Raw genomic sequence first — 11509 nt, forward strand, 5'->3', positions numbered from 1 at the left:
TCTTACAGTTTTGGAGGCTGGGAGTCTGAGACCAGAGTGTCAGCACGGGCGGTGCTGGGGAGGTCCCTCTTCCAGGTTGCAGACTGCCATCTTCTTGTTGTGTCTTCACATGATGGAAAGAGAGTGAGGGAGCTCTCTGGGGGTCTTTTCTATAAGGGCACTAATCCCATTCATGAGGGCTGCACCCTCATGACCTAATTATCTCCAGAGGCCCCACCACCAAACACCATCACACTGAGGATGAGGTTTCACATGAATGTTGGGGGGACGTGAACATCCATGCATTGCAGTGGCCAAGGAGGAAATCCAGCCCGTGACTGTCCACATGCGTCCACTGCACAGCATCTGGTGCTCCTGGACTGGTCCTCCCTAGCTTGCTCCTCAGCACAGGGTCCAGTCTCCCCTTCCTTCAGGGCACTGTCTCCAGCTGCTCTTTGAGACTCTCAAATTGAGAGGAAAGTAGTTAACAAGTCAATTCACAGATTTTCTCCTGGAACCAAATGGAGAGGCAAAGGGCAAAGCAACCAGTGAGGAGGTCTTTCCCAGTCTGATGCAACTCTTAGGGCTAATGGCTGCAGCCCGGGAGTGGTCACGGGCAGACCCAAAACCATGTTGCCAGACGCAGACTTGAGCTTTCCTAATGCACCCAGGCTCCTGGCACCAGCCCACGTGAGCTTGTCTCTACCCAGTGCACCCACAAACACTCTGGTTTATCTACAGGACTAATGAATTCTGCCAATGCCATAATCAGCAGGAATGGAAAAGTCAACCAGAGCTAATTCTTTCTAGGGTGCAATGTAATTACTGTAAAATGACTTATTTAGTGAAATGGTAATGACGAGGCTAATGTTATCTCCCCAGATGACGAGCCTATTAGTTGTATGCTGCTTCGGGGTGAAGCAGGGAAGCAGGACTGTCACACAGAAGTAGAGGCCGTCCTGCAGGGCTGCAGCTTGATTGCTTCTGCTTCTCCTACAGAGCAGTGGTAGGAGGCCACTTCCCTCCGTGCCATGGCCCCTGGGGACAAGCCCACTGCAGCCAGGTGGCCTTTTCTCTAATCGTCCAGGAGATACCACTGTGGCTGAGAGAGGCTGATGGATGCATCTTGTTCAGGAGGAAGTCTGGGGGTCTTATAGACTTAGGAAGCGTCTTCTGTTCGGGCAGGCCTAGATTTAAAACTCATCGCCACCTTTCGACCAGCCGGCCATGTGACCTTGGCTGAGTCACTTAACCTTTTGGTCAGTTTCCTCACCGGTCAATGGGAAATGGCAATACCTGCCTCAGCTACTGCTCATGTCCCCCTCTTATTGGCTGCAGGGGATATTCGAGGCGAAGCTATGGCCCACGCTGAGCACAGACTTTATGGACACACTTGGCTCTTTAATCTTGGTTTATGTGCCCTGTTACTACTCTTTCTTCTTTTGCTTCTGCTGTTAATTCATGCTAGTTGGCCTTTTATGTAGTCTCATAAGGCTTCTTACCCCATTTCTGGAGTAAAGTGGGGGATAAATTACAAGTAGTGGGCAAAGGAATGAGGATTAAGTGACAATTGCAAAGTGTCTAGCACTTTACGTCTTTCCCTCCCTCTCTCCCTAATGGGATTCTGTTGTCTGCTTCTCACTGGGGCAGGGTAGGGGTGGGGGGACATGGACCCTGAGGGGGGGTGGGGTGTGGGCAGGGAGAGCCGAGGGGCCAGCACTGGAAGCAGAGTCAGAGGGGGCCAAGGTCTGAGCTCAATGGATGGTCCAGAAGTAGGTCAACACAGAGTCAGATACAAAAGGCTGAGCCAGGGAATGAAGTGAGGTGCCAGTGAGTTTAGGGGTTGCTGCTGACGAGGAGGGTCCAAGTGGGTGGTGTGGGTTCTTGAGCTGAGGTAGTTACAATGGCAGCAGGTGTTTATGGGGTGGGTAGGGTACTTTAAAGGAGTCAGAGTAGGAGAGCCAGTTGGGAGCCCATTTGGTAACTATGGGGCACAGATAATCTGGGAGGGTTCTGTGTGTCCAGGAGGGATGAGAGAGGGGTATTCTGGGGGTGGGGGAGGGTGGACTGATTGACCCCAGAGGGACAGTGCAAGTGCTGTAGGCCAGTGGGCAAAGTCTAGGGGACCAGCCTAATCGAGGTGCAGTGAGCTCTTCTCAACAGCCCCAATGGTCAAACAAAACTGTTGGAGTAGGCATCTCAGGGGAGCATGCCTGGAGGGCTGGGTGCCACCAGGCCTTCAATCTCAAACGGTCCAGCAACATCAGCTCGCTGGGCTCTGACTCACCTTGGTAGAGAAACTGTCTTCTGGAATTTGCCCTCTGGACCAAGAAATAAGTGAGCATCTAAATGGATAGAACATTCTTTCTCTGGGCAGAAGTTTAGTTTTCTTAAAGCCTGACAAAAATTAAGTATTAGAAGCAGTAGAAATAGAGAAGGTTTAGACAAGATTGCAGAAAAAATCAGGATATATGTTGATTCAAAACTCAGGCTCCAAGTCAGATAAACTCAGAATCCCCATTTCCTAGCCATGTGACCCTGGATGAGTTACTGTCGACTGAAAAAAAAAAAAGTATATAACCTGGGGGCTTCCCTGGTGGCGCAGTGGTTGAGAGTCCACCTGCCAATGCAGGGGGCACGGGTTCGTGCCCCGGTCCGGGAGGATCCCACATGCCGCGGAGCGACTGGGCCCGTGAGCCATGGCTGCTGAGCCTGCGTGTCCGGAGCCTGTGCTCCGCAAAAAAAAAAAAAAAAAAAAAATTGCGTAACCTAAAAGTTGAGAGTATGTTTTATTCGATGGACATTTTTAGGACTTCAAGCCCAGGAGACAGCACCTCAAATAACTCTGAGAGAACTGCTCCGAGCAGTTGAGGTGGGGAGCCGGGGTGTGTAGGAGTTTGTGCAACAAAGGGCAGGTAGTCGGAATGTGAAAAGATTATTGTTAATTAAAGAAAACCAGATATCACAAGTTAAGGAATTTAGTGCTTTTCTGTGTATGGGAAGATGCAACAGTCTGGGCTCACTGAATTCATTCCTTTGATATGCACCTCAGCTATCTGGTGCCAGGATCCTGTGTTTTCTCATCCTGAGTTCCCTCAGGGCTCACCGTCTGGGTAACTGTAATGTAATGGCTTGATGGCTGCAACATCCTTTGTTTACTTGATATGGCAGGCATTATTGTAGTCCTCATTACTTCACCTCATCAGGCCTCAGTTTCTTCATCTGTAAAATGGGGCCATAGTGGCTCCGACTGGCCTGGGTTGCTGTGAGGGTTAGACGGGTTAATGTATGTTCAGCTCTGGGTTCAGGAGTGGGCCCCGATCAGACACTCCATCAAGGTTACCACTTTTCATTATTAAAAGCAAAAATCCCATTAAGAAAATTTGGAAATGTTTTTATCGTTTAAAAATACATTTTCTTCCTCTACCTTCTTGACATCGGAAGGCACTTAGTGTAGAAAATACAGTACCTTCCTGTGTATGGTAATGTTCACGACTTCCACTCTCCTTTCGCTCATTTCTCACAACCTGCCGAAAGCTAAGAGAGGCCAGATTGCTGAAGAATTCAGTTTCTGAGAGCTCCATTTGAAATGAAAATTTAAAACATTTTGAAGTAAATTCTATTGCATTTAAAAATCTTGTGTGACTGGGGACTCATTTACATCTAATTTACCAAATATAATTATTATTTTTTAAAATAAATTTATTTTATTTATTTATTGTTTCTGACTGCGTTGGGTCTTCGTTGCTGCGTGTGGGCTTTCTCCAGTTGCAGCGAGCGGGGGCTACTCTTCGTTGCGGTGCATGGACTTCTCATTGTGGTGGCTTCTCTTGTTGCGGAGCACGGGCTCTAGGTGCAGGGGCTTCAGTAGTGGTGGCACGTGGGCTCAGTAGTTGTGGCTCGCGGGCTCTAGAGTGCAGGTTCAGTAGTTGTGGCGCACGGGCTTAGTTGCTCCGCGGCATGTGGGATCTTCCCCAGCCAGGGATCAAACCCATGTCCCCTGCACTGGCAGGCGGATTCCCAACCACTGCACCACCAGGGAAGCCCTATAATTATTTTAAATGCAAACAAGTTAGACACAATCTGTTTTTCTATTTCCTCACACCTATAGGAGATTTAGAAAATCCACCCTGTATGAATAGCAGGGTCTCATGTCTGGGCTGTAGTGCCCAGTGGAGGGATGGAGTGGGTCTGGGCGTGTGTTGTGGTTTGGTGGGGGAGCGGGATGATGCTTCACAGCAGCCTTTTTCCAGCATTAGTTATTTCACATGGGGGAAGAGCACAGACGGAGGAAAGGGGTGTCAGGTGTGATGTTGGTGTTGGGAAGAAAAGATGGTGTAGGCCTCACACTCTGGTCTCCTCCCCCACCCCGTGTCCGGAGCAGAAGTGCTGCCTTTTTGGGGACAGCGAGTGGGTTGCCAAGAAGTGGAGAGCCTTCCCCTACCAGGGGATGGCTCAGAGAAAATGGAAGAGAACCATGGTGTTATTTCTGCCCCTGAGTGTTCTTGGCTTTGGGAGCACCCCGGGAGAGCACGAGGTGGACACCCCAGCTTTCTCTACAGAGGCACCAGGCACAGCTGAGCCAGGGCCCAGGGAGGAGCTGCTCACAGGTGTCTTTTGGGCAGTGGTCATCAAAAAGGACGAGGCGTGGGGCAGTCGTGCTGTGTGACACGCCACCTTCTCAAGACAGCTGAGTTACCTACTACTTGTCCCTCTGATTTGCAGTTTCTGGATTTTAAGTCTTTTTCCTAAAAAAATCCTTTGGGGAGCAGCAGCTGTATGGGAAATCTTTGTATCTTTCCCTCAATTCTGTGGTGAACCGAAAACTGCTCTCAGAAATTGTCTTTAAAAAAACCCAACACAACAGAAGAGCTCAGTGGAAATGAACAGCAGACCACACAACAGGGCAGAAAAGGGATTAAACCCGACCAGCGGCAAATTTAAAAAAATCCTTTCCTGTGGTTTTAGTGGGGTTTAAGGGAGGGAAAAATGTTAGAGGCATGTGTTCAATCCACTATCTTTACCCAGAAGCGTGCCTTCTATTTCCTTTGAAGTCAGTAAGTTGAGGAAATCGTTCATTTCATCCAAGTTTTAAACTTTATTGGCACAAAACTGTTCATGCATTTTCTTACAATGTTTAAGGTATTTGTAGTTATAACCTGTTTCATTCCTGTTGTATGTTATTTATATTCTCTCTCTCCTTGATCAAGTCTTGTTTGAGTCTTGTCTATTGGTGTTTCAAAGTGTTGGTCTTTCCGTGCTCCCTGTTTGTCCCATTTTAGATCAGGCTTGGCTTATCACCAAGATGGGACTCTTTTTTTTTTTTGCCGTACGCGGGCCTCTAACTGCTGTGGCCTCTCCCGTTGTGGAACACAGGCTCCGGACGCGCAGGCTCAGCGGCCATGGCTCACGGGCCCAGCCGCTCCGCGGCATGTGGGATCTTCCCAGACCGGGGCAAGAACCCATGTCCCCTGCATTGGCAGGCGGACTCTCAACCACTGCGCCACCAGGGAAGCCCCAGGATGGGACTCTTTTTGTTTGTTTCGAGCTCAGAGCTAGGACACCAAAGTTGTCCCACTAAAGGATTGTGTGCTGACTTTTAAGCAATCGTATTCTATTTCTGAGAATTTTTTCACACTGAGAATGAAGCTGACTCAATACTGTCCAATTAATCATGGAGGGAATATGTGAGGCTGGAGAAGTTTGGCCTTGAGCTGTACTTGTACGTGACATCTAACTAATGCTAAACACCATGCTACTGGGGGAAAGAAAACTCCTCTTCACAAGCTCCATGGCGCTCAGAGAATAAGGAATTAGCGACCACAGATAGGATGTCAAAATAATGGTTATGTTTGATCATCTCACTCTTTGCAGAGAATTAAAAGCAATCATAGGTAGAATCAATGCCACTGTAAGTTTCCCACATCAGGGCTGTTTTAATATTTTAAGTGGATTTTAGTGCTGCTGATTTTTAAAACACATACACGCGTCTCCTGCTGACTGCTTGCGGCAAGCAGGAAATGAAGACGAGGGACAGGGTCCCTGCTGACATTTAATTCTCAGGACACTGCAGGTGCCTTACTCCCAGAGACCTGCTTTCCTGACATGAAGGTGTGTGTCTCTGCCTCTGCTGATAATTTATACCCCACCATCTCTAGCATTTTATATATATGACAATCACTTACAGGATGAATTATTTACGTGACACCTTGCAAAGTGCTTTAAAAATACAATTGCTATTCAGTGATTCCTTACAACTCCCTTGTGATGGAGATCATGTCTACACATCAAGCTTTAGAGGATCCGGAGGCTTAATGCTTCTTGCTCGAGTCCTATAAGAAGTCACAAGCAGGAACCCTGGCTGCCACCCCAGGGTTGCCCGGGGACTCTGGGTATCTCTATTTGTGCTGGAAATTTCCTCTGAAGGAGATAGTTCCAATTCAAATGGGAGTCTTGTGGGAATCAGAAGGACCGTGAAAGCAGGGTAACTGGTGTTTGGCCAGGGCATGGTGCTCAGGAGAGCCCAGGACACTCATCCAGGAGCCCAGGAGCTTTGGCGCAGAAGAGCTCATCTCTTTAGACAGTGACTTCCCTGAGGACACTCTTCCAGATTGGTCCACGTGGGCTCTTGTTCTCACTTAGATCAGCACTGACTCTGCAGCATAACTGGGACATGGGCGGGTCCTGTCCAGGTACTCCCAGGGCAAGGTGGGAGGGAGGCGGGGCTGGTGTCCTTAGTGTCTGAAGGCCAAAGCTGCTCCCGCCAGGTGGTTGAAGCTGGGGATGGGGACAGCAGCCCCCATGAGAGCAGGCCCAGGGAGGGTGGTTTGGAAGGATGGGGCAGGAGGAAGGAGGCGGGACCTCACAGCAGCAGCTGTGCCTCTCTGTGGGGGTAAAGAAGAGATGGCTCTCAGCCAGTGGGGTGAACAGGGCTGCGTCTGTGATTCCTCCAAGGAACCATCCAGACTTTGATGCTCCGAGCGGGGGGACTCATGGGTGGGGTCCCCTGCCTGCCTCATCCCCCCTCAACTGGCAGGCTCAGAGCTGTGTTGGGGAGAGAAGAACATCCGTGCTGTGATGATGTATAGCCTCCTGCTGACCCCAGGAGCCCCGAGGCGGAGTAGGGAGAGAGGTAGGAAGGCACATGGTCATGGAGACGTCCTGGTCCAAGAAGATCTGCCCCCCACCTGGCTCATCTCATTTGATGCTCACTGCAGCTCTGTGCAGTCGACCTAATTAACTCCATTTTACAGATGAAGAAACCAATATTCAAAGTGGTTATGCGGCTTGTCCAAGATTGTACAACTAATTAGGAGTGGAGAGTGGGCTCATTAGCCTCTCCAAGGAGCCCAAGTACCTGTGTGTCTCTCTACGGGGCTTCTGTTTCCTTAGGTATAAGATGCATGCCTTTCCCTCCTTCTGCCTCGATGGTCTGCGCCCTCTGGGCTGCTCCATCTCTCGCCACAGGGTCAGCTGGGGCTAAATCCATGTCCAGGCTCCTCACTTGCCATGATCTTTGGTGAAGTCTCACTTTCCTCTGGTTTCCCGGAGGAAGCTGAGTGGACACAGAGAGAATGCCGGTAAGAGGCCACAGAGCTACTGAGATCAATGCAATTTTGTCACCATGGCAAGTGGAAGAGGCTGTGACATTTTAGTTAGTCCCCATCTGCATCTTGAGGAAAGAGAGAGTGTCCAGCCCACAGGTCCCTGCTAGGGATGGGGACCTCTGCAGTCTGACACCTTTTGCCTCTGAACTACGGTTCTCTTCTCTTGAAAGCCATCTGGTTTTAGCTCCTCTAAGGGGCCCTGCGTGACGCATTTATTTTAACTCAAGAGCGCTGTCCTCAATTTCCCTGGGAATGTGAACGAGGCCCTTCTATTTCCTGATCTGAAGGCAGGTCTCCTGAGGTCAAGCCCGGGACTGGCTCTCTCTCATCTTCACGGGGACAATTGTGCTCCTGTCAACAGCTCTTCTCCTGTGGGGTCTCTGGGCTTCCACTGCTTGGGCACATAGTCTCTTGCAGGAGATGGGAGAGCACGATAGTGACAAAACACAGAATAGATTCCTTTACTTATTTCCTTACCAGCTGCTTCCAGGACAGGAGGAAGGAAAATGGGGCTGGTTCTTGGTGCCTGTGAGGGAGGCTACTGAGCCTGGACATTGAGATGGATTGAGTGAGCGCTGGTCCCAGCTGGCTCTTGGATATTTTATTTCTTAGCTTGTGTCTACTGAGCACCTACTATGTGCAGAGCATTGAGCTATGGCTTCGGGAAAGAGCAGAGTTGGCTATTGGTTGCTGAACCAATAACATTTCCCAACCTCCTCCTTCCTTTCTGGTCAAGCATACCACACATGAGACACAACCTTGATTACGGAGCCAGCAAGAAAAGTCTTCTAGGGAAAGATTATCTCTCTGACAAAAAGAGAAATGGAAAGAGAGGTTGTCCTCCTTCTTCCTGATGTGATTGCATTAGGATGGGTGGCTGGCAGCCATCTTGCCACCTTGAGGGGAACGGGTAGACACTGAGGATGGCAGAGTGGAAAGGTGGAAGGCAATAAGTCCTTGATGACTTCATTACACTGAATTAACCAACCCTAGACCTGGGAATATTCCCAGACTTCTTGATGTGTGAAATAATCAATGTCCTTATTGTTTCAGTTATTTTGACTGGGATATTCTGTTTCTTGCAGCTGAAAGCATTCTAACCGATAAACACAGACAACAGAATCTTTCCTTTTAGGAGATTAGCATCCAAGGGAGATGGGAAATGCACCCATGAGGCCTCTGGAAAGCACTTACCAGCCCATGCCATACCCATAATGCATAGTTGGGTCTTTTTTTAATAAAAAAGATGCATTCATCAAAACAATGTGTTACACAAATTGTAATTCTCCAGTGATTTCATAACTGCTTCTGAGATACTTCACCTAATTAATAATTGGTATTTAACTCACAATAGCTCTTAATACTGTAGAGTTTCTTTCCTCTGTTTTGACAAGTGGTAAATACATGGAAATCCCTATTATTTAGGTGAAGTGTTTTATAAACAAGTTATCCTTTACCAAATGAGTATTAATTCTTTAATTTATCTCCTTTAATTGCAGGTTTTGGAAATAAGGGTCTTAAAGAGAAGGGTCTCACCTGAATATCAGGCTGTATGATCACATCTATTATTCCCAAACAGAAAACATGGAATGATGTTCATACCTTCATTATTCCAAGTGTTTATTGTATCCTAATTGTTACATGTGTAATGAGATGTTAAAAGGGTGCTTGTGGCTGAAGCTCGTGGACCATACATGCATCATTCAAAGGAATGGTGAGACTGTTTGCAGGGTTTGCCGTGGAGCTCTCCAAAATTCAGTCACATGAGTCTCAAACCCCTCATTCTTAGTGAGGGCATCAAAGATTGGTGATGGAAAATTAGGAAGTGGATTCCAAGTGAGAACTCCTGCTGAGCCCAAGGCGGGGAGTCGCTCACCCGGCTCTAGCCCTCTTCTCTTTAGGAGTCCAGAGGCTGGTTCCCAAACTTGCCTGTTTGCAGAGTGGTTTAATTCTGCCAATGAGATGCCCTGTAGCTAGATTTGGAAGCCAGAGTAGCAGTCAGAGCCCTTCTTTCTCCTCCAGCATGGCGGCAGGTGCGTGTGCTCTGGCCAACATGAGCTTTCCCAGTGGATTCTCTGTTTGCCAGCCCATCTCCTGCCTCAGGGCTATTGGGAAGATGTGAACAACAGCAGTGGTTTCCATAACTTTCAGACACAACAACTTCCTGATCTTTGGGATCACTGCCATGGTGATAAATCTGAAATTCTATGGTGGGCTAGAGAGGTGCTCCTGAATCTCTCTCCTCTGGCCCTTCCAAGAACTTGACCAGCACCTGATTTCTGCAAAAGTTAGCCAACTGGGAAGTTAGAGAGGATAGTCCATCAGACTGCTCCCACTTCTGACACCAATTATAAGTTCAGGAGTTTCCAAAACCACCCTCAATTTTGATAATTCACTAGAAGTACTCACAGAAACTCACTTACATTGTTTTATTCACAAATGTGGTTTATTCCAGGAAAAGGGTATAGATGAAAATCATCCAAGGGAAGAGATGCATGCTGCAGAGCCCAGGAAATTTCCAAGTGTGGACTCTTCATTTTCTTCTCCCCGTGGAGTCAGGATGCCTTACTCTCCCGGCACGTGTGACAACACACACAGAGTATTGCCGACAAGGGAAGTTTCACTCTTTCACCCTTTTTTCACTAAAATAACAAGTGGTTTCTATTTTCTTATCTGAAGACCATGACCAATAGAGGGCATGGAAAGTATATCCTCCTTCACCTCAAGTCAAGATGGAAGAGTTTTAAATACATCACCCAGAAAGGTCAGTATGGATCTCCTTTAGTTTGGGGGACAGAGGTCTGAGTCCCCCTGAAAAATCTAGAAGGTGAGAGACAGGCTCCCCAGCAGCTTTGTGAGGGGAGGAGCAAGGCAGAAGTTTCTGCTACACCGGGATTGGCCTGCTCGCCTGACATCTGTCAGGTCAGAGGGTGCAGGGTGAGGCCCATGGACCACTTTGGACCATGTGTGAGAGAGGGCTAGTGTGGGCCATCTTAGGACCTGTCCTAGAGGGTCACCTGGAGGGCCAGACAGACACAGCTGAAAGGAGTGATCCCTGAAAGCTTAGAGACTGAGGAAGGAGTCAGGAACCAGCATGAATAGAGGTACTTTGACACAGGTCAAGGGAACTGATGGAAGAGAGCCCCTGTTTTGAGGGTGTCTCCAGATGTGCCTCCATAAATGCACATGAGACAAGAATCTTCCCTCACTTAAGAGGACGCTGGTGCTAGATCACCCAGCAGTGCCAGTCAAGGGAGAACTTCCTGCTCTCCACGCCTTGTTTCTCCTTCCCCCACCTCAGTCCAGTTCCAGTGGGTCTAAAGCTGGAGAGGAGGAGTAGAAGCCCATGGTTGGGGGGCTAGAGAAGACCGTGACCACATCCACCCAGCCAGCCTCGCTGCCTCCAAGGCGTGAGATCTGGGAGTGGAGGGAGGGGTCTCCAGCTTGGATCAAGAGCGGAGTCTTGACTATTCCTCTGGGCTGGAATTTTAATTATTAAACCAAGACTTGGGATTGTGAGGACTGGAGAACTCTTGTACTATGCAGGAGTGACCAGGAGAGCCATGGGGCCTGCCATAGGAAGATGGGCTTCCAGGAATACGTTTGCATAAAACCGGGAGATAAAAATAGAGTTGCTCACTCCATGTGATGGTTACACAGATTTGCTCCCTCCTCTAAATGGTTACTTGACGGTGGGTGGAGGATGTGTGTGTGTGTGTGTGTGTGTGTGTGTTTCATTTTCAAACCCCCAGAAGTTGTGCCTGCTACATTATAGCCATTCAATAAGTGTCTGGGGGATGAGTCACAGTTTCTTTGGGTTGCAAGGTACTATATCAACCAGCTATTGCCACAGTGACTCTGCTTAACAAAATACCCCAAGCTTACTGGCCCAAAACAAGGAGTATTTATTTCTCGCTTATGGG

Source organism: Mesoplodon densirostris, chromosome 2 (assembly GCF_025265405.1).
Source record: "Mesoplodon densirostris isolate mMesDen1 chromosome 2, mMesDen1 primary haplotype, whole genome shotgun sequence".
NCBI classification, from domain to species: domain Eukaryota; kingdom Metazoa; phylum Chordata; class Mammalia; order Artiodactyla; family Ziphiidae; genus Mesoplodon; species Mesoplodon densirostris.